General features: G+C 46.1%; 1 protein-coding gene across 5 annotated transcripts in view; it reads right to left on the reverse strand.

The window, feature by feature from the left end:
* Window positions 1-22,998, reverse strand: part of ATAD1 (ATPase family AAA domain containing 1) — a 143,438-nt gene that overhangs the window by 102,289 nt on the left and 18,151 nt on the right. Inside the window, exon 1 of one of the 5 annotated variants that reach the window (XM_029609811.1) lies at window positions 14,293-14,786. The exons of 2 other annotated variants lie outside the window; for them this stretch is intronic. The gene's annotated coding sequence lies outside the window, so the exon portion shown is untranslated. Of the gene's footprint in view, window positions 1-14,093; window positions 14,132-14,292; window positions 14,787-22,998 lie in introns of those variants that run through there. 2 more of the 5 variants (XM_029609812.1, XM_029609809.1) reach the window with 2 other exon arrangements.

A 22,998-nucleotide genomic window follows, 5' to 3' on the forward strand; every position in this document is an offset into this window, starting at 1 on the left:
GTCCAATAGGCAGAATTCATTCGTAACCTCCAGATATCTAATTAGGACGCGTTTGACATCGTGCCATCTAAGTTCTCTGGGATCCTCGTCAGGGAAGGATGATAGTTCCACCGATTGATTCAAATGAAAGGCAGAGACCAACTTTGGCAGGAAAGATGGAACTGTACTCAAGGATACTCCCGAATCTGTGAAACGGAGGGAAGGCTCCCTGCATGACAAAGCTTGAAGTTCCGAGATCCGGCAGGCAGAACAGATGGATACCAGGAAAACTGTCTTCAGAGTGAGGTCTTTGAGGGTAGCTCTTCTCAGCGGCTCGAAAGGAGGACCACCTAGAATCCGAACTCCTTTAGAAACTGGTCTATATCAGCATGTGACGAAAGAGGAGCTCCATCCAGGTGACGGACGAGGGAACAAAGGGCTGCCACCTGAACCCTCAGGGAATTGTATGCCAATCGCTTCTCCAGGCCTCGCTGTAAGAAGGATAGTATCTGGACTACTGAAGCGCGACGTGGAGATATACCTGTGGATTCACACCAGGCCTCAAAGACTTTCCACACCCGCACGTAGGAGGTGGAAGTGGAAGTCTTCCTAGCCTTCAGGAGGGTCGAAATAACATCCTCTGGATAGCCCCATATCCTCAACCTGCGCCTCTCAAAAGCCAGACCACAAGACAGAAGCGATCTGCCTGGTCGAAAAATACAGGACCCTGACGCAGAAGGATGGGAAGATGTCCCAGGCGGAGAGATCCGTCCACCGCGTTGACTAGGTCTGCAAACAAAGGTCTTCGTGGCCATTCTGGCGCCACTAGAATTACAGGACCTTCTATTTCTATTCTTCGAAGCACCTTTCCCACCAAGGGCCATGGCGGGAACACGTAAAGTAGGAGGTTTCGCGGCCATGGGAGAACTAGGGCATCCACTCCTTCACGTGGGAGGACTGAAGAAGCACGGAGCCTTTGCGTTCTTTTGAGTGGCCAGCGGATCCAGATGGGAAGTCCCGCACCAGGCAAAGAGAAGAGCCACTGCTTTCTCGGAGAGTTCCCACTCTCCGGGATCTATGTGTTGATGGCTTAAGAAATCCGCTTGGACATTGTCCACTCCTGCTATGTGGGATGCCGCCAGGCGGGAGAGGTGGAGTGCCGCCCACGCCATTAACTTGTCCGTTTCCTGAGAGACATGGCAGCTCTTTGTTCCTCCTTGACGGTTGATGTATGCTACCATAGTGGCATTGACAGAGAGTATCCTTACGGCTTGGCGATGAACTAGGAGGAAGAAATGCTTCAAAGCAAGACGAACCACTCTGGTTTAGAGACGATTGATTGGCCACGTCGCTTGCACTGACGTCCATCGTCCCTGTGCAGACTGCGTTTGACACACAGCTCCCCATCCAGAGAGTGATCATCCACTGTGGGATCTCCAAGTCCACTCCCTGCAGCAAGTGACCCAGACTGAGCCACTAGCTCAGGCTGTCCTTGGCAACTTCCGGCAGCGGAAGGAGTGCTTGGAACTCCTGAGACACTGGCTTCCAGCGGGAGAGTAACGCCCTCTGCAAAGGACGCATATGCACAAAGGCCCAAGGAACCAAATCTATAGTTGAAGCCATCAAGCCCAGGACCTGGAGATAGTCCCATGCTGTGGGGAGTGAGAGACAACGGAAGTGCTGTACCTGAGAGATAAGCGACCAAGCACGGTCCTGATGCAGGAAGACTTTGCCCAAATTGGTATCGAACTTTGCTCCTAAGAAGTCGAGAGTCTGAGACGGAGTAAGGCTGCTCTTGGCAAAACTGACAACGACTCTGTCGACCACCCACTGGCAAAGGTCCAGGGACTTTGCTCGAATGAGCCAGTCGTTCAGGTAGGAGTGGACTAGAATCCCCTCCCTCCGTAGGGCTGCTGCCACCACCACCATGACCTTGGTGAAGGTGCGGGGAGTGGTCGCTAGGCCGAAGGGTAGGGCCTGAAATTGAAAATGTTGACGGAGGATTTTGAAGCGAAGGAAGCGATGATGTTCCTTGAGGATGTGGATGTGGAGATAAGCTTCCATCAAGTCCAAGTAGGCTAGGAATTCTCCGCAGTGAACTGTAACATCTCCATCCTTAAATGTGGGATCCTGAGGACCCTGTTGACCATCTTGAGATCCAGGATTGGACAGAAGGAGTCTTCCTTTTTGGGGATGACAAAGTAGACGGGCTAATGGCCTAACCCTTGCTCCTTCGGGGGCACCGGGAGGATGGCACCTAAGTCCATGAGCCGGTCGAGCATCTGATGTACATGTTGTTTCTTCACTGGGCCGCAGGGAGAGAAGAGAAACCTGACCCTTAGGGGTCAAGCAAATTCTAAAGCATAGCCGTGCTGTAGAATATCCAGAAACCATCGGTCTGAGGTAATTTTGACCCACTCCTTGTAGAAGAGGGAGAGACGCCCCCCTATCCTGGGGGTCGAGGAGTGGGCCGGCAATTCTTCATTGGGAAGACTTGGAAGAGGCTGTCTCGAGCTGGTCTTCAACCGCGAAAGGAATGAGACCAGGACTGCGACCGTGAGGAAGGAGTCTTGACTGTTGAAAATGCCGCTGACCCCAGAATTGGCTACTATTTATTTATTTATTTATTTATTTTATATACCGACATTCGATCGAAATATCACATCGGTTTACAGGAAACTGGGAGATAGGGGGGGGTCCGCCCTATTTTACATTATAACATGGTATATTAACTATTTAACATTATAACATGGAAACAAAATACAAAATAACATGGGAACATTCTGTTATGGCTTAAGTAACAAGAGTGGTTAAAATTTGAAGAGAAGAAGGCGGTATAGGTAGTTTAACATAGAATGTATCTATATACAGGTATCAGGAATGCTAGTAGGTGGTATAAATAGTTTAACATAAATAGTATAGTTTAACATAAATAGTATATATATACAGGTTTAAGGAATGCTAGGAGGCTAGAGGGTGGGCAAATGTAAGGGTGGGAGGTGGGGGGGGATGATGGCTACAGTGAGGCAGGGTGAGGTACGTTCGGGCAGGTTAGGAATCTGGTGGGAAGGCTTTAACAAACAGCCATGTTTTGAGATGTTTTTTAAAGACTTGCGATGAGGGTTCATTTCTGAGTTGGGGTGGGAGGGAATTCCACAGGGTGGGGCCCGCTATCGATATGGCTCGTTTGCGGGTTGCGTTGAGGTGTGCAGTTTTGCAATTGGGGACAGATAGAAGGCCAGTGTTGGAGGACCTGAGATTTCTTTGTGTGGGGTATGGGCGAATTGCAGTGTTTAGCCAGTTCATTTCGTTGTTGTTTATTTTTTTGTGTATGAGGGTGAGGGTTTTATATTGGATTCTTTGTGTGATGGGGAGCCAGTGGAGTTCTTTGAGGGTGGGTGTGATATGGGAGGATTTTCTGCTGTTAGTGATGATTCTGGCGGCAGCGTTTTGTAGAACTTGGAGGGGTTTGATGTGGATTTCTGGAAGGCCAAGGAGGAGGGAGTTGCAGTAGTCGAGTTTTGAGAAAATAATAGATTGAAGGACTGTTCGGAAATCGTGCGCTTGGAGTAGGGGTTTAAGTTTTTTAAGTGTTTGAAGCTTGAAGAATCCATCCTTAATTGTATTGGAGATGTGGCATTTGAGGTTAAGTTGGTTGTCGATGGTTACGCCTAGGTTTCTTGTGGCTGGCGTGAGTGAGCTTCCTGGGATGTATGGGACCGCTGGGTTGTTTGAGTTTCCTGAGTAGTTTGGGGGGGTGATGTTGAGGGGGGATGTGGGACGGTCATCGTGGATGTGAAGGATTTCTGTTTTGGCTTGGTTGAGGCAGAGAGATAGTTGAGATAGCAGGTGTGATAGTTTTGAGCTGAGTTTGCTCCATCTTTCCATGGTGTGTTCAATGGACTTGCTTATGGGGAGTAATATTTGTATGTCGTCTGCATAAACAAAGTAGGTGAGGTTTGCATCTGAGAGGTATTTGCAGAGAGGAAGGAGGTATATGTTGAAGAGGGTTGAGGATAGAGAAGATCCTTGAGGAACACCATGTGTGAGGGGTACTTGGGTGGATTCTGATGTGTTTGTCTTGACGATGTAAGATCTGTTTGAGAGGTAGGACTTGAACCATTTGATTGTAGTGTCTCGTAGACCAATTTCTTTGAGTCTGGTGATGAGGGTTCTGTGGTTGATGGTGTCAAAGGCGGCTGATATATCAAGGAGTATCAGGAGGAAAGATTGGCCTTTGTCGCGTCCTCTGAGGATGGTATCGGAGAGAGAGAGGAGAAGGGTTTCAGTGCTGAAGAATTTCCTGAAACCATGTTGTGTTGGCTGGAGAACATTATGAGCGTCAAGGTGATCTGTCAGTTGGTTGTTGACTGTTTTTTCGATGATTTTTGCTAAGAATGGGAGGTTGGAGACTGGTCTGTAGTTTGCTGGGTCAGTTTTGTCAAGTTGAGGTTTTTTGATGATTGGTTTGATGATGGCGTTTTTTAGTTTGTCTGGGAAGATTCCTTGCTCAAGTGATAGGTTGATGATGTAGGTGATTGGTTTGACAATAATTTCTCTAATTAGTTTTAGGGTTTTGATCGGGATGGGGTCTAAGGGGTGGGATGCTGGGTTGGTTTTTTTGATGATGGGTTCAATTTCTGTAGATGCAACGGGGGTGAATTGTGACCATGTGTGGATGGGAGGGAGGATGTCCGTTGAGTCGGTGTGGATTTGTGGAATCTTGGCAATGATGTTGTCGACTTTGTCCTTGAAGAATTGAGCTAGTTTTTCACTGGAGATGTTACTGGAGTTTGGCGTTGTGTCGTTCTGGATAGGGTTGGTTAGGTCTTTGACGTAGGCAAAGAGGGTCCTCGGGTTGAATTGAAATTCATGAATTCTTGTAGTGTAGAAGTTGCGCTTTGCTGTGTTGAGGTCAGCTGTATAGTTGTGTAGAAGCGTTCTGTATTTGTCCTGCAGGTTTGGGGTAGGAGTTCGTCTCCACTGCTTTTCGGTTTGTCTCAGTGTTCGCTTTGATGTTTTCAATTCTGGGGTGTACCATGGAGATTTTTGCTTTGTTGATGGTTTGATTTCCTTTATCATCGTGGGGCATATTGTATTGGCTATGTCTGCATTGATGGATAACCAGGAGTTTGTGGCGGAGTTGGCATCATTTAGGTTAATTGACTTTAGGGCTTCGGGTAACATTTCAGCGAGGTCTTCCCTGGAGCATGGTTTGGTGAATTCAATGAAGCGGATGTCTGTTTTCATTGGGGTAGATTGGAGCTGAAGCTTGGCTTGGATGAGGCTGTGGTCGGACCAAGGGGTGGGGGTTACAGTGGGTGATCCTGTTGCGGATATTTTGTCGTTTAGGAAGATTAAGTCTAGGGTGTGGCCAGATTTTTGCGTGGGAGTGTTGATGATTTGGGAGAAACCAATAGCGGACATAGTAGATAGGAGTAGTTCACTGGTGGGAGATAGTGGGTTGATGTCTATATGGAGATTGAAGTCTCCTAGTATGATGGCGGGCTCCTGTAAGTTGATGTGGGATGTAATGGTTTCAATCAGGGTGGAAAGGTTGTGCTGTAGGCAACCTGGGGGGGCGTAGAGGAGAAGAATTTGGAGGTTTTTCGATTTGAATAAGTTGGTCTCAAAAGGGGGTGGTAAGTTTAGGGAGTGGGAGGAAAATTTGTGTTTTTTGTGAGCAAGGAATAATAGACCTCCTCCTTTTCTTTTGCATCTGGGAATGGAAAATATATTGTATGTGTTTTTGGGCAGTTGATTTAGTAGGACTGTGTCGGTGTGTTTCAGCCAGGATTCTGTAATACAGAATATGTCTGGTATGGAGTCAGTGAGCAGGTCATGGATGATTGGAATTTTTTTGGTGATCGACTGTGCGTTGATGAGGAGGAGAGTGATGAGCGTGAGTGTAGTATGGGGTATGTTATGGTTGGTGTGGATTTTGGTGAGGCGCCTGGTGTTGGGTGGGGTTTTGGGGGTGTGGTGGCAGTTGTAGTGGTGGGGTAGTTTGGGAATGTAGTGTGCTGTAGCCATTGTGTGTAGTTGTCGTGTGAGCGAGGTTGTCTGGTGGGGGGGAAAGGGAGGGGGGAGGCACACAGAGAGGCACAAGGGGAGGCACGAAGGGGCGCACTAAGGGGCATGCCCCTTAGTTGCGCTCCTTCGGCGCGAGACGCACAGCGCGAGACGCCTGTATGGAAGTTCAAATTTATAGAACCAGGTGAGGGCGGATGTGAGGTAGGCGATGGTGTGGGTCGATTGCCGCGGGAGGGTTCGTTCCGGGCCTGTTGCCGCAGGCCTCACTGTGCTCGGACCCCGATGGGTCTAGGGCGCCGACTGTGCCGAGCCAGACGGGAGCGATGGCGGGCTTGGAAGAGGGCGAGTCGTCGCAGGATTCTTACTTTTAAAGTTCCCCCCAGCCGGATGTGAGGTAGGCGATGGGGCGGGTCGATTGCTGCGGGAGGGTTCGTTCCGGGCCTGTTGCCACAGTAGTAGAATTGAACGTCCTGGAGGTCAGAGGACGATCCTCCGGCAGCTTATGCATCTTGTTCTCTCCCAGGGATTTGATGAGCTGTTCAAGATCCTCACCAAACAGTAATTTGCCTTTGAAAGGGAGAGATCCCATCTGAGTCTTAGACGAAGAATCAGCCGACCAATTACAGAGCCAGAGGAGATGCCTGGCAGAGACTACTGACACCACTGATCTGGCCAGGATGTGGAGTAAGTCATATAGCACATCCGCTCCATAAGCTATTATCGCCTCTAGACGTTCCACCTGTTGCGCTTCCTCTTGTGGCAGGTCTTGAGCACTGAGCAGCTGTTAGAGTCATCTGAGACCTGCGCGCTGCATTAAAGAGCTGCACACTGTGGCTCTTACCCCCAAGGCTGATACCTCAAAAATCCTTTTGAGGTAGACTTCGAGCTTCTGATTATGGAGGTCTCAGAGGGCGGCTCCACCCGTGACTGGGATGGTAGTCTTTTTTGTGACCGCCATTACTGACCTTGGGGGACTTTGAGGAATTCTAGGAATTCCTCCGGAAGAGGATAGAGCTTGTCCATAGCCCTTCCTACTCTCAGACTAGACTCTGGTGAATCCCATTCTCTGGATAGCAACTGAAGGAGCATAGGGTGAAACAAATGTTTTCGCTGGTGGATGCATTCCGGCAAGGACGGGGTCCCCTTTTGTAGCCCGCGTACTGGTGCCAGGTGGATCCTGTGGAGCCTCAATATCCAACTCTGCTAGGACATGGGGGATGAGAGGATCAAGTTCATCCCTCTGAAAATGGCGAAAGACCCTAGAGTCATCCCTTTCCATGTGCATGTGAGAAGTCAGATCATCCTGGACCTGGTCCGGCCCCAGAGCACCCTGGGGAGAAGGATCCGGATGGGGGACCACCCTGATTCAGGAGGATCCCTGAGGAGGTGCAGTGGACCCTTGAGGAACTGCCGCGGACTGCAGAGGATCTGTCAATCTAATCACCTTAGGAGGAGAGGGGCCTAAAGATGCATCCTGGTGCAGTTCCAAACTAGCCAAATAAGCATTGTGCAAAAGAAGCACAATATCCGCTGAAAAAAGGCTGGGAGGTGGAGGTCCCGATGGATGTCCGAGTGAGGAATGGCAGGAAGGTCCCCCTGGTGTTGCCCCCTGGCCTGGGGGGTTAACCAGAGTTAAAACCGGTGGGAAAGGAGAAAAAACACTGTCTGAATCCTCATTTGGCTGCCTAGGAGCACCCGGCTCTGAAAACAAAATGGCCACCATTCCCGCACTAGACGGGATCGGGGCCTGCCCCCCAGTGAGCAGTCGCGTCTGGGAGCGCAAAGCCGAATGTCCAGCCAGCCTAGAAAGACCCTCCCCATGGGGATGCACTCGAACAAATGCCTTCGCGGGAGAGCCGCATCCCAGGCTCTATGCAGGCAGCACATTGCCCTGAGAGCGGCAAAGTCTGGTAATAAATGAGAAACATCCCCGGAGCCTGGCAGGAGCAGGTAAGAGAACCTCCACTCAGAAAACAATGACTTGGCTTTTTACAAAAAGCAGAGGAAATGTTGCCTCTCTGCTAGCGCTGCCCCGAAGAAGGCGGCATCTCAGGGCAGCGTGCTGTCATGAGGGAGGAGAGATTGGACCACCAACATTCACCCCTGGAAGTCAGAGAAGCCCGAGAAGGAAAAAGTACAAAAACTTACCAAATCTACTCTGAAAAAGGCCAGGTAATACTGCTACCAGTTCTGCCTGCAAGTTTGGAAGTGACTGAGAAGCCAGAAATCCATCCAGACAGTGAAAGAATTTAAGAAGGAATGAGAGAAATCTAAACTTCTATCCTGCTGTAGCTGAAATGGGGAACCGTATGTTCTGCAACCTTCATCTTCTGGAGTCAGAGAAATACTGAAGGGATGCAGAGGGCACTCCAGGCTATAAGAGAGAACCCTTCAAGCTTTTCTCTGACTCCATCTGCTGGAAGGGAGATACAACCCACTGTCAGAACTGATCCGGGTACGTACAGGGAACGAATGTTTTCCGTAGACAGGATAATTGGTCAAACAAGTGGGTGATGTCATCAACTGCACCAAATGTAGAAGTAGGCCAGATTAACAAACTAAAGAGTAGCAAATCACCTGGACCGGATGGTATGCATCCTAGGGTACGGAAGGAACTCAAAAATGAAATTTCTGATCTATTAGCTAAAATTTGTGGCCAATGCAACCCCAATATTTAAAAAAGGCTTCAGGGGCGATCCAGGTAACTATAGACCAGTGAGCCTGACTTCAGTGCCGGGAAAAATAGTGGACACTATTCTCAAGATCAAAATCATAGAGCATATTGAAAGACATGGTTTAATGTAACAAAGTCAACATGGATTTACCCAAGGGAAGTCTTGCCTAACAAATCTGCTTCATTGTTTTGAAGGGATTAATAAACATGTGGATAAAGGTGAACTGGTAGATGTAGTGTATTTGGATTTTCAGAAGGTGTTTCACAAAGTCCCTCAGGAGAGGCTTCTAAGAAAACTAAAAAGTCATGGGATATGGAGGCGTTGTCCTTCCGTGGATTACAAACTAGTCAAAAGACAGGAAACAGAGAGTAGGATTAAATGGTCAATTTTCTCAGTGGAAAAAGGAAAACAGTGGAGTGCCTCAGGGATCTGTACTTAGACCAGTGCTTTTCAATATATAAATGATCTGGAAAGAAATACGATGAGTGAGGTTATCAAATTTGCGGATGATACAAAATTATTCAGAGTCGTTAAATCACAAGCAGATTGTGATACATTACAGGAGGACCTTGCAAGACTGGAAGATTGGGCATCCAAATGGCAGATGAAATTTAATGTGGACAAGTGCAAGGTGTTGCATATAGGGAAAAATAATCCTTGCTGTAGTTACATGATGTTAGGTTCCATATTAGGAGCTACCACCTAAGAAAAAGATCTAGGCATCATAGTGGATAATACTTTAAAATCGTCGGCTCAGTGTGCTGCAACAGACAAAAAAAGCAAACAGAATGTTAGGAATTATTAGGAAGGGAATGGTTAATAAAACGGAAAATGTCATAATGTCTCTGTATTGCTCCATGGTGAGACCGCACCTTGAATACTGTGTACAATTCTGGTCACCACATCTCAAACTAAATATAGTTGCGATGGAGAAGGTACAGAGAAGGGCAACCAAAATGATAAAGGGGATGGAACAGCTCCCCTATGAGGAAAAGCTGAAGAGGTTAGGGCTGTTCAGCTTGGAAAAGAGACGGCTGAGAGGGTTATGATAGAGGTCTTAAGACCATAAGAGGTCTTGAATGAGTAGATGTGAATCGATTATTTACACTTTCGAATAATAGAAGGACTAGGGAGCATTCCATGAAGTTAGCAAGTAGCACATTTAAGACTAATCAGAGAAAATTATTTTTCACTCAACGCACAATAAAGCTCTGGAATTTGTTGCCAGAGGATGTGGTTAGTGCTGTTAGTGTAGCTGGGTTTAAAAAAGGATTGGATAAGTTCTTGGAGGAGAAGTCCATTAATTGCTATTAATCAAGTTTACTTAGGGAATAGCCACTGTTATTAATTGCATCAGTAGCATGGGATCTTCTTAGTGTTTGGGTAATTGCCAGGTTCTTGTGGCCTGGTTTGGCCTCTTTTGGAAACAGGATGTTGGGCTTGATGGACCCTTGATCTGACCTAGCATGGCAATTTCTTATGTTCTTATGTAAAGCTACTAGCTAAATTTAGAAAAGCCTAGAAGGCTTTTCTGAGCGTGCATGAGTGTTGCCCTGCACCTATCACCTCCTCAGTCCTAGGGGAGGCTGGGGGTATATGTGGCTGACTATACTGCTGTTTACAAAGAAAAACAATGTAGGTTTTCTCCATCAACAAACAGGATGATCAGCTACACAAGTGGGAATCCCTAGCTAAGGGTTGTCTTTTAACATAAAAGGGGGAAAATAACCAAATTGCCAAGATGGAAGAACATTTTTGTGGAGCATAGCACCTTTTCTTTTTTAAAATGTTTATCAAACTAGCATACAATGGCAAAACAAACTACAAACAAAAGAAAACAAACAATAAATTGCATAATGCTGTTTAAGTTTTACAGGAATAGATTGTCCAAAAAAACCCCAAAACCAAACAAACACAACCCACATTCACATAACAGGTCAACCATTCTTGTAACCCACATTATACATTAATATTAAAATACTAAAATTAAGAAAAAAGCTCTCAATACTTTGCAGTATCACTTTCCAAAACATCCTACAACATATATTCCTTGTTTAATTTCCACTGTGTAAGTCTTGCATCAACTTCTTCAATTAGCCTCCAATCAAATATATCTTTATACAATTGCCGAGCTGATAGCAAAATCTCCTGAATTCAAAACTGAAGAACCTTTAATTTAGCCAATCGTAATGTTACGTGCACAAAATTAATAGTAAAAATCAGGCCGATGCAATACAGTGTGCAGAGCGCACTGTTTAACCCATGATTGGACGCAAGTCCACAACCCCTTATTCTATAAAGGGATTAGCAAGTCCAAAATGTGTATCCAACCCCCCATGAAACTAATAGCACTCACTACATGCAAATGCATGTTGATGAGGCTATTAGCTATTTTCCTCCGATAAAAAAGGGTGCGCCCGATGCGCAGATTTTTACCCTTAGAAATTTACACCTGCCCAGAGCAGGCGTTAACTTCTAAGCAGCCCAAAAACTGTACAGAAAAGCAGAAAATACTGCTTTTCGGTACTTACTCCGACTTAATATCATGGCGATATTAAATTGGAGGAACAAAAAGGAAGAGAATTAAAAAAAAAATTTTTTTTTTTAAAACAAAGTCAGGCGGTCAAGTTAGAGAAAGGAACCCTCAATTAATGAGCGTCCATTTTCCTAACCCGTGCACAGGTTAGAAAAACAGATTCTTGTAAAATTGAGTGTCTGTTTTCCTAACTCACCGAGAAAAAGCACCTAAACACAGCAAAATTAACAGCGACCCAGCCGGAGATAGCAAGCAGGGAAGGGAGAGTCGGCGCGACAGAAAAAACAGTTTGGGTTTTTTTTTTTTTTTTAAATCAGCTAATTGGCAGTCCAGACTTCCTTTGGTCCTGCGCCTTCTGGGGGGAGTGAGCCGGGCTCCCCAGTATCACCCCCAGAGGTAGATTCTCCTGGTAATAGGGCCCTCGACCCCTACCAGCTGCCTGCAACACCAGAGAGGATGATGGTCCCCTCAGGACCTCACAACCCTCTGGGCGGCAGAGGAAACCGGTCCTCCGATTCCTATGAAAATTTGGTCCTCTTTTTTTTTTTTATATACCTTGCTAACTTCCTATCAGCTCAAAACCTTTTTTTTTTTTTTTTTACACTAACTAATCAGAACAGACTGTGGGTTTTGCACCTCCACCATCTACTGGAGACAGAGGAATACTGATGGACTGTGGGGGGCACCTCAAGGTATAGAGCAGAGTTTGTGAAAACTTCTCTGTCTCCATCTGCTGGAGGGGAGGCAAAACCCAGGAGTCTGGACTGATCCGGGTACGTACAGGGAAAGAGAAATTATAAATATATTCAATATAGGGGAGCCAAGAAGTTCCATGATTAAACCTATGGGTGTAAGGGAGAGAGCCGAACAGACCACAAGCTACTCCTAAGGTTACTGGCTAAGGACGTGTTCATACTGTAAGTGATATTTTTAAAAATATATTACTGCAATTTCTTCTCATGCTGGAAAGACACACAGAACCACCCCTCTATGCAAATGATATTGCAAGAACAAGAAAGGCAAAGGTCTCTTCACATATCCTAAACTGAGCATGGAGATTACTCTCAAAAAAAGTTGAAGGAGAAGTTTAAGCCTTTTGTTGAGACAAACTATCAGGATAAAAAAGGATGCCTTCTGTAAGAAGGTAATGCCATTAACCTGAAAAAGGAAGGATACACACCCTCAAGAATTGAGCCAAAAATCTGTTAGCAATGGCTTGAGTTTACTAACACAGACATGCCAACAGTGATGTGCAGCTCCCACTTTCCCCAACTAAACTCATTTTTCTATGCGCTATTTTTATTTTCCTTTGCTCACTTTTCTCCATCTTCCCTGTCACCTCTTTTCAGTCTATTCCCCCTCCCTTTCTTTCTCTAGTTTTTTTCCTCTCTTGTTTCCCTTTAGCCTATTCCTGTTCTCTTCCTTTCTGGCCTCTTCCTCTTCTTCTCTTACCCATCTCCAAACTGGCACTTCCATTGCATCACAGCAGGAGGCTGTCCAAGGCTATAGTAGCAGTTCCTTTACTTTGATGAGCCAGCAGCAGTGTGCTTACATTGGGCTACACTAGCAGCAGTGGCAACTTGTGTCCCACACACAAAACTATTAAGGCTACTTCCATTTAGGGGGCTTGCAAGCAAGTTTCTCAAGAACTCGCTCCACATATTCAGGCCGATACAGTACAGTGCACTCCGGCAGAGTGCACAGTTAACCCGCTGTTGGACACGTGTTTTCGATGCGCTAGCTTTACCCCTTATTCAGTAAGGGGTAACAGCGAGCTGAAAACACGTGTCCAACCCCCCCCCCCCCCCCCGAAACTAATAGCGCCCGCAACATGCAAATGCATGTTGATGGCCCTATTAGTTATTCCCGCACGATTCAGAAAGTAAAATGTGCAACCAAGCCGCACATTTTACTTTCAGAAATTAGTGCCTACCCAAAGGTAGGCGTTAATTTCTCTCGGCACCGGGAAAGTGTACAGAAAAGCAGTAAAAACTGCTTTTCTGTACACCCTCCGACTTAATATCATGGCGATATTAAGTTGGAGGTCCCAAAAGTAAAAAATAATTAAAAATTAAAAAATTAAAAATCAGCCCACAACTTGAAAACCGGACGCTCAATTTTGCCGGCATCTGGTTTCCGAACCCGTGGCTGTCAGCGGGTCCGAGAACTGATGCTGGCAAAATTGAGCGTCGACTGTCAAACCTGCTGACAGCCGCCGCTCCTGTCAAAAAGGAGGTGCTAGAGACGCACTAGTGTCCCTAGCACCTCCTTTTACCACGGGCCCACTCACCCGCTCTCCCGCGTTTCTTTCTGTATCAGCCTGATTGAAAGGTATGGATACTACATTCACACCTGTATGGAAGCTATAGACAGAATTCACATCTAGTGGCAGACAAGAGACACATGAGACAGATTTGCATATAATGGAGGCAGTGCATGCAAATCTATCACATGCATATTCATTGTGGATATCCCAAAAACCATGCCTGTTTGTGGTTCTTGAGGACCAGAGTTGGCCACCCCAGTTAGAAGAATAGACTGGTGGCTGCAAACCAGGAAACGCAGGTTCAAATCCTGCTTTTCCCATTGACATTTCTTGTGACCTTGGGCAAGACATTTTTATCTTCTGTTGCCTCAGGTACTCACTTACATCCTCTTTGGTTTAGGGACTTGTACCTGATTTAGGGTGCAATACAAACATCGAAATAAGTTATACTTGAAAGCCCATTCATAATTATCTTAGTACTTGCATCTACTACAGGAATCCATGTCAGACTGCAAGCAGCTTGAGATAAAAATGTGTTTGCAAATCGCTTCGAGAATGTTACAGAAGCGATTAATAAATGCAAACAAATAACCTATTATCAAACCTTTGGCTCTCCTCACCAACTCCAGAAAATGACAGAACAGCCTGGATTGGGTCTTCCCACCTCCAACAACCATGTGACGAACAGAGACGGAGCAGGATAGTATCCGTGCGAGTGAAGTAGAGTGTTTCCGCATACTCAACTCTCGGGCAGAGGTTACAGAGTGTATGCGGGAGAAGGCGAGGCTGCTCCGGACACTCACCTCCCTATTTGCGGCTCCCACCCGCCCTGATCTTCAGTGATTCAGGCAGTAAAACCAAAAGCAGCCGCAGGTCCCTTCCACGTCCGGTCGCAGCTGCCTTACTCGCCCGCCGGAAACACAAGCCAGAGCTAACCGGTTCCCGGGCGAAAGGTACCGACACCGGTTCCACAACTTTCACGAAAAAGAGACTCTCCAAGGTGTTGGGCGTTAGAAGAAAGATCCGCAGTGCGTGAATGAAGGCTGCAGCGCAACAAAACACACTGACCACAACACAGATTAACGGACACAAGACCAGTGATGTCACAAGTACGTAATATTGCAGGCCACGTGACCGGCTGCAGCCGCTGCTGTTACCAGATTTGGCTATTTCGCGCCCAGTTAGGCTACTTTTCTTTCCCGTTGGTGCGGGAAAAAAATTTGTGTGCAGGTCGGGCTAGGCCGATTGGGTAGCTGAGTGCTAACAGTCCTCTACGTTGCTGGCGCTTTTTGTTCTTTGCCTTGGGCAACTTAGCCGGCAGTCGCAAAGTGATGACTCATTGGCGGCAGCTATTTAGAGATCACGGGAACAGTAGGGTGTGCAAAGGGGATTGTTGCTGCAGAACAGTGTACGTACGAATGCTTTTAAGAAAGCACTGCTTTCTGCTTTGAACATGCTAAATTTTCCTCTCATTTGGTTGCTGAACATGAAACTGCTGACCTCCCCAATTTACCCTGCTGAAGCCTACTAACCCATCTGCTGCTTCGGATGGGGAAAAAGGGATAAGAGGCGAGATTAAAGGAAGAAGCTTTTTGTTTTCGCCTGATTAGCTTCATGAGGGAAGAGGGAGAGAAGAAGTAACTGTAGGGGGTAGGGGGGGGGGGAGGACAAGAGTGGGATAGAAAGGGGCAAGAGAAGCGGGTAAGGGGCAAAGGTGAGCAGCAGAGAGGAGAGTGTGGGGGAGCAAGAGGGCAGTAGGACAGTGGGGAGCCTGAGAGCATGCCTGGCATTAGTTTTTATGCTGCTCTATGCAAACAACTATGCTTCCTCCGTTTCCCTCCCAAAAATGTATGCAGAGGGACATATTCAGTCACAGGTTGGATGGTGTAGTTAGAAGGATAAACTTATTCAGCTAACTCTGGAGGTATATTTAATAGTGCAGATGCACTATTGAATATAGACAGCTATCTTAAAGATGGATACTTTTTATCTGGCTAACTTTAGGTCAGTTCTTTGGCACAACCGTATAAACTATCTGGCTAACTCTTAATATCAGACGGGCTGATTCAGTATGGTGCACTCGGCCGAGGGCACCGTTAGCCCCCGTTTGGCTGTGCGTTTGACATGCTATTTTTACCCCTTATACAGTAAGGGGGTAATAGCACGTGAAAAACGAGCTGCCAACACCCCCCCGAAACTAATAGCGCCCGCAACATGCAAATGCATGTTGATGGGCCTATTAGTTATTCCCGTGTGATACAGAAAATAAAATGTACAGCGAAGCGTTAATTTCAGCTGGCACCGGGAAAGTGTACAGAAAAGCAGAAAAAACTGCTTTTCTGTACACCCTCTGTCTTAATATCATAGGGGGTAATATAGTGATATTAAGTTGGAGACCCCAAAAATAAAAAAAAAATTTTTAAATCTGCCCGTGGGTTGGAAGACTGACATTTAATTTTGCCAGCGTCCGTTTTCCAAACGGCTGTCAGCGGGTTCGAGAACTGACGCCGGTAAAATTGAGCGTCGGCTGTCAAACCCACTGACAGCTGCTGCTTCTGACAATAAGGAGGCGCTAGGGATGCACTAGTGTCCCTAGTGCATCCTTATTACCGAGGGCCCTCTTTTCAATACTTGATCGTGTGCCCAGGAGAATGGCGGTTTTTACTGTTATCAGCCCGAGAGTTAGCCTGCTAACTTCACTCTTCTCAGAAATGGCCTGGAATGCCCCAAAGTTATCTGGCTAAGGTTTATCTGGATAAGTAAGAAAAATATTCAAAAGTTGGCATTTAGCCAGATAACTTGTGCCTTGGAACCCCCATCAGCATTTCTATTACCAGTGCTGCTGCTACTCTTCTGCTGGTGTTTACATTTGCTATTCTTGTTTTGGTTCGCTTTTGCTGATGAGGCTCAGGAAATCCCACCAGCTTTTCTATTTCTGGTACTGCTGCTGCACTCACTGGCCCTGCACTGTGAATGCCCACATGCCACCATTGCTGCCTATAGCTCCTTCTCTGGATATAGTCATATCATACATGTGCAGACACAACACAATGATTACTGGGGCCCCTAACACTTTTATAAAATAGAGATATACTACCCTTCTCATCATATCTCACACATGCTCTCTCCCTCACTCATGTTCTCACTCTCACAAGACTGCTTCTTTACTCTCCCTCACAAGCTGCTCACCTACTCATTCACATACATACTCTCGCTCACACCAACTACAGGATTGGCTGTACCAGCACATTACCTCCTGGCTTCTAGTTGGGTGTTGTCTTTCTTCCTGTTTCTGCTGCTGGATTCTCACAGCAGCAAAAAGTCTGCCTCACCTAATATATGGCCTCTGCAGTTCTTGAAGTAGGTCCTATGAAAACAAAGTCTAAGCTGGGCACTGCAGGAACCATAGGCAGACTCTGCCTCAGTTTCTCCCTGCCTCACCCCCCCCCCCCCCCCCAATCTTGCCACTGGAGGAACTCAAGTCATCTCACTGATGCACCACTGCCCTATCTACAGCTCGCCCCTGCTGCTCTCAACCTCGCTATCAGCAGTGCAGGGGCAGCTGGTCAGCAGCAGCAAAGCGAAACAAGGAATAATGCTGTTAAGATCTCATGTTTGCTACACTTATGTGGGAGCGGCTTATATCTGTTAGACTTCATGCTCATGGTCTATCACTTAGCAAAAGCCCAATCTATAGCAAAAACTAAAAGGTCTAAGTATTACATTTTTAAATAATGAACACCAAAAATTGAAGCTTGACAAGACTACAATTTACACAACAAAAAAAGGGGAAGTAATTGATTTTTTCACTTTTTGGTGTTCATTATTTAAAAATTATTTAAAAGCGTTATTGATGGAACATTGTGCTCATGTTCTAAGAGATGAAAAAGGATGGTATGATGGTCCCAAATCTATAAGTTCATAATATATTTTTTTCTAAAAAAGTATTATTGGGCAATACATGTTTCTTCATACACGGTCTATCACTTTGCATGATTCTTCAGAAGACAACGGCTCCCGGTGCCACAGGCCAGCAGCTTCTTGCTCATCCTGTGTTGTCCATCACTGCGTTCAGACCCATTGGACTGAAGGTGCCAACTGCTGCTTATAAGCCCCGCACAGGGCTGATGCCAACTTTACAGTTTGCTGCTGCCATCCCCTGGTGTGCCAATGCACACCCAATAGCACTGGACCTGGAGGCGGACAGGGGGGTAAGATGGTGGGTGTGAGAGAGAGATGGGGTTGCTGTTGGGCATATTGTGTAGCTGGAAAGATTAGGAAGGGCTACTAGTAAAAATATTATTGTTGCTTTCTTTGTTGCTTTCTCTCCTCTCTCTCCCTCCCTTTCCCTCCTTCTCCGTCTTCTCTTAAAACTTTTTTAAAAAATTAGTTGCTGAGAAATATGTTGCCTCATGAAGATTTACAATTAACTTCAGTCAGAACTATTTTCAGTTGGACTGAGTAATGCCGGAATGTGCTGTGTATAATACGGTGAGAGAAGGATTTCAATATTTATTTATTGTATGGATGCAGTTTTGTAAATGGACCTGTTGACATTCTGTAAATACACAAGTTTGTATGTTTTAATACACAAAAAATACAATTATTATTGAACATACCATTTATATTAGTTTTATTTGGTCCTCTGAAGGGAAAAACAGTAGCCAAATGTGGCTGCTTTTTTTCCCATTGTACAGGAAAAATATTTTTAAGTGGGTTGGGCTAGGTTTGGACCTGGTAACTGATTGGAAGCAGCCTTCGATGTTGCTGGTGCCATTTTCTTTGTCTCGTGCAGAGCAGCCCGCAGTCAGAGTGATGACTCATTGGCGACGACGACTGCAGCAGCAGCCAGTCAGCGGTGACAGGCACAGCAGGACATATGCAGCAGGTGACTGTTACTGCAGACACAGAAGGAAGAGGAAGGTGTGCGCAGCTGCACAGAGGGAGAGCTCTACCCGCACACCTCCATCATGCTACTCTCAGCTTTTAAGAAAACAGCTTTCTGTTTTCACCTCTGCACGTGCTGAATTCTCCCTTTAGCTGGGCCCTGAATCCAAAGCTACTAACTTCCCCCCTTTACCCTGCTAAAGCCTCCTACCCGAGCTGCTGCCTACAAAGGGGAGACACGCAAGAGGTGAAATTAAAGGAAGCAGTTTTGGGGTTTTTTTGTTGCCTGACTGAGGATTAGCTTCCTGGGGGAAGGGGAAAAAAAGAGTAGCACTGTAGGATAAGTAAAGGACAAGAGGGAGATAGAAAGGGTTGGAGAAAAAGTTGATATTGAACACCATGAAAAGAGTAAAGGCAGAGAAGGTTGTGGGGACGGGCAGTGTCGAGTAGAATTAGCAAAGGTTGTGGATGCAGAAAGGGAAGAGTCATGAGAGGGAAGTGTGGATGGTAAGGGGGCAAAGAAGACAAGGGGGAACAAAGGGAGGGCAGAGGAACAAAGAATTGGTGGCTAGAGGGGAGTTAGTGGGGCAGATGGGTGGTAGGGGAATATGAGGGGCAGAGACGGGAGTAGTGCCATTGCTAGCTTTTTTGCTGCTCTGTGCAAACAATTACTGCAATTTTCCTCCTTCCATCTGATTCATTCAGTCTCTGCCCTGGGCCTTTAAAAATAAGTCAAGCTCCTTCCAGTGATCTAAACTTTAAAAACTAGCTTGAGTTTATTGGATAAGTATTTGTCTATATTGCACTGTTTTTCTTGTATTGCAATGCCAAATAGATCCCCCTTTAGGGGCCTTGCATCAGAATAATTCTTTTTTCCTCATCAGCCTGCAGACAAGTGAGATTCATCTCCCTCCCTATATGGCATGGAAGGCATTAGTAATTCTCTACCTCCAGCAGATGGCAGGTGAAGTCTGGTACAGCTTGAGGGTGAAGGAAGGAGGCTCCTGGAGCAACAGTCTCTGACACAGGCTGCTTTCCCCTTAGAGAGCTTGGCTGAGCAGGGAATTGGAGTCCCTGGTCAACACTTGATAAGGTGGCTGCTCTTCCTCCCCTAGAGCAAGCAGCGCTATAGGTCCCTGTATTTCACTTGCTGAGCAGAGCTACAGGACTGCACCTTTAAAGAAAAAGCCACAACAATAACAAGTGGCAGCCCAAGGCAGTGACTTACTTGGAGCACTCCGCCCCTGGATTGCAGGTAGGGGGGGGTGCAAGGCCTGCTGTGTTGGTCGGGGAGCCAGCACCTTTTGCAGGAGGAATGATGGCACTGATTCAAATGCAGTGCTGGGAAGGGAAGGGGGTTACAGATATTTATTTAGTGATTTTTATATACCGCGGCACGTAAAGATATACAGTGCAGGAAAAGATAGAGCAACTACCGCTGACCTAAGGGGCAAATCATTCCAGGCACTCCTCAGCTGACTCAGAATTATTCCTGGGATATCCCACAGCTGGAACAAGAACCATGGGACCTGGGGAAGAGTAAGGAACAGGAGTTTACTCGGAATTTGTGATGACAACACACAATGCCTTTTGCCATTTACAGTGCAGGAAAAGGCAGGAAGAAAGAGCAGGCAGTTTCTTCACTTGTGGAAACAACCCCACCTGCACAAGAAACCAAAATTGCTCCTTGACAAGTGTTTGCCCCCGGAGAAGGGTTCCCTTTCAGGAAAGGTTAAACTAGAGTCCCTGCTAGATTTCCAGGTGGATAGGAGAAAGGGGAAGTGGTGGGACACGAGGAAAGGAAGGTAGCAGAACAGCAGATGTGACCGGACTATTTACATGTGAGGAACCATGATAGTCGATCTACAAATTATCCCGGTTCTTAAAGGTGGAGGAAGATTAATCTGAACAAGAAGGGCCCAAAAAGGACCCAATTCTGATAGGCATTTCCAGTCCATATAGCAATATTGAAAATGCTGGGAGTTGAGTGGGAACACTCTGATGCAACATTTAAATGTAGAAAGGCTATGGAAAAACCACTTGCTGCAACAACAGAGGGACCAGGTATTCTGCTTGCCTACGGTAGATGCCACAGTTGCAGTGATGATCAAAAGAACCACAATTCTGGTCAAAGGCGGAACAATGTTTAAAGGACTCGTAGGATAGGAAGGTGGAGTCCACAATGAAGAGATAATTTGAAATTGCAAGCCTTTCACGGTAGGTAGTCATCTGTAGAGAATATGTAGCAAGAGCACTAGTCAGGTGGATGCAACAGCCCCTTGGGGCAAGGACCCAAAGACATCACAATCCAGTAACATGCAGTCAGCACAGCTAGAGTCAGCAGCAGCTTGTGTAGCAGACACCCTTTATGATTTAGTCAGGGCATTGGTCAAAGAAGTGGCCATGACTGTGAAGACCAAGAACCTACTATGGTTGTAAAATTGGGTAGTAGGTTCAGGCTCTAAGACAAGACGGGAGAGACTCCCAATCAAAGGCAGATTACTGTTTGGAAGAAGCTAGAGAAGTTAGTGAAAGATCTGTGAGAATTTAAACCACAAAGATTGCCCAAAGATAAGAGCAGGACTAATTTCAAAGGAACCTCCAGTAGGGCTTGACCAAAGGAGTACAGGTAGTACATAAGAACAAGCCATACTGGGTCAGACCAAGGGTCCATCAAGCCCAGCATCCTTTTTCCAACAGTGGCCAATCCAGGCCATAAGAACCTGGCAAGTACCCAAAAACTAAGTCTATTCCATGTTACCGTTGCTAGTAATAGCAGTGGCTATTTTCTTAGTCAACTTAATTAATAGCAGGTCTCTTGTCCAGCATAAATCTAGACAACTAGACCAGATACAGCCTTTTAAGGAAGCAGGTGCAGTAGCACAGATAAGGGCACCAAGGGGCCCACACAGGGGTGGATTGGCCTATTGGGGGATGGGCATTCCTCGGTAGCACTGGTCTGCTGAGAGGGGCTGCTGTGGAAGAATATCTCGGTGGGGCCATGACAGAGTGCAACCCGCCACAGCTTGAAGGGCTCGGCGGGGATGTGACAGAGCTCTACCCACTGTGACTCGAAGAGAAAGGCCTACAGGGCTGGAAGAAAGACACATCTGGTGGTTGCAGGGCCACCAGAACATTGACCTTCTCCCACTTGCCCTCTGGCAGTAAATGAGGAGTAGCGCCGAGGTGGCCAAGGCACAGCCGAAAGGAGGAGGCCTAAGGTATGTGTGTACGAGAGAGAGCATTTGCAAGACTGTGTATATGAAAGAGCCTATGTGGGTGTGTAAGAGAGCCAACGTGCATGAGAGAGGGAGAACCTGCATGTGTGTGTGAGAGAGAGCGCCTGCATGAATGTTATGAGACAGCCTGTGTGTGAGCCTGAATGTGTATAATCAGACAGAGCCTGCACGAGTGTGTGAGAGCGCCTGCAGGAGTGTTATGAGACAGCCTGTGTGTGTGAGCCTGAATGTGTGTATGAGAGACAGAGAGAGCTTATATATGTTTGTGAGAGAGTGCCTGCATGTTTGTATGACAGAGTCTGCATATATATGAGTGTGCCTGAATGAGTGCATGAGAGAGTGAGAACCTGCATGGGTATGAGAGAGAGAATGCTGTGTGTGAAGGGGAGAGACAGAGGATAAAGATTGTGTTCCCCCCCTCCCCCAAATCCACAATCTCTGGGTGAGTGGAAATCAAAAGATCCCTGGTATTTATTTATTTTATGGTATGGAGAGCTGGAGATTTTTTAATCCTATTTTGAATTTTGGGGTGACGACTCTTGAAATATTTTAGTGGTATTTGGAAAATATTAGAACAAATTTGTGACTTTTTAAAATTATTAGATGTTTGTGGCCTGTTTTGACATGAGGAAAACCTGTGGGCCGGTTTAAAAAAAACCAAAAAAAACCGGGGCTATTTTCCTGCAATCTGCCCCTGGGCCCACAGCAGGTAGAGGCTGCCAGTGACTGTGCTCAGAACCACTCCTCAATCCTATTGGTAGGAGAACAGCCGTAACAATATTACAAGAAGTGGGCCCATATTATGGGGAATCAGTGGGCCCTAGAAGTTATCCAGTGGGTATATGATCTTGAGCTAAAAGCCCCAGTAAAAGAAGCATTCTGTCAGGCCCAATGGGAAACTTTGATAACATGAGAAAAATAGTTTAAAAAAAATGTGAAAGGCGCAGCTAAAAAGGTTAAGAGTGTGCAATAAGCATGGGCATTGTTAAAAAATACCATCTTAGAAGCACAGTCCATTAAGAAAGGTGGAAGGAAGGTCAAAACGATTGCTGGCATGGATAAAAAGTGAGGTGAAAGAGGCTATTTTAGTCAAAAGATCTTCATTCAATAATTGGAAGAAGGATCCTTCTAAAGAAAATAGGAAAAAGCATAAGCATTGGCAACTTAAATGTAAGACATTGATAAGACAGGCTAGGAGAGAATTTGAAAAGAAGTTGGCCATAGAGGCAAAAACTCATAAAAACTTTTAAAAATATTTCTGAAGCAAAAAGCCTGCGAGGAAGTTAGTTGAACTGTTAGATGATCGAGGGGTTAAAGGGGCACTTAGGGAAGGTAAGGCCATTGTGGAAAGGCTAAACAAATTCTTTGCTTCCGTATTTACTA

This window comes from Rhinatrema bivittatum, chromosome 7 (genome assembly GCF_901001135.1).
Source record: "Rhinatrema bivittatum chromosome 7, aRhiBiv1.1, whole genome shotgun sequence".
NCBI classification, from domain to species: Eukaryota; Metazoa; Chordata; class Amphibia; order Gymnophiona; family Rhinatrematidae; genus Rhinatrema; species Rhinatrema bivittatum.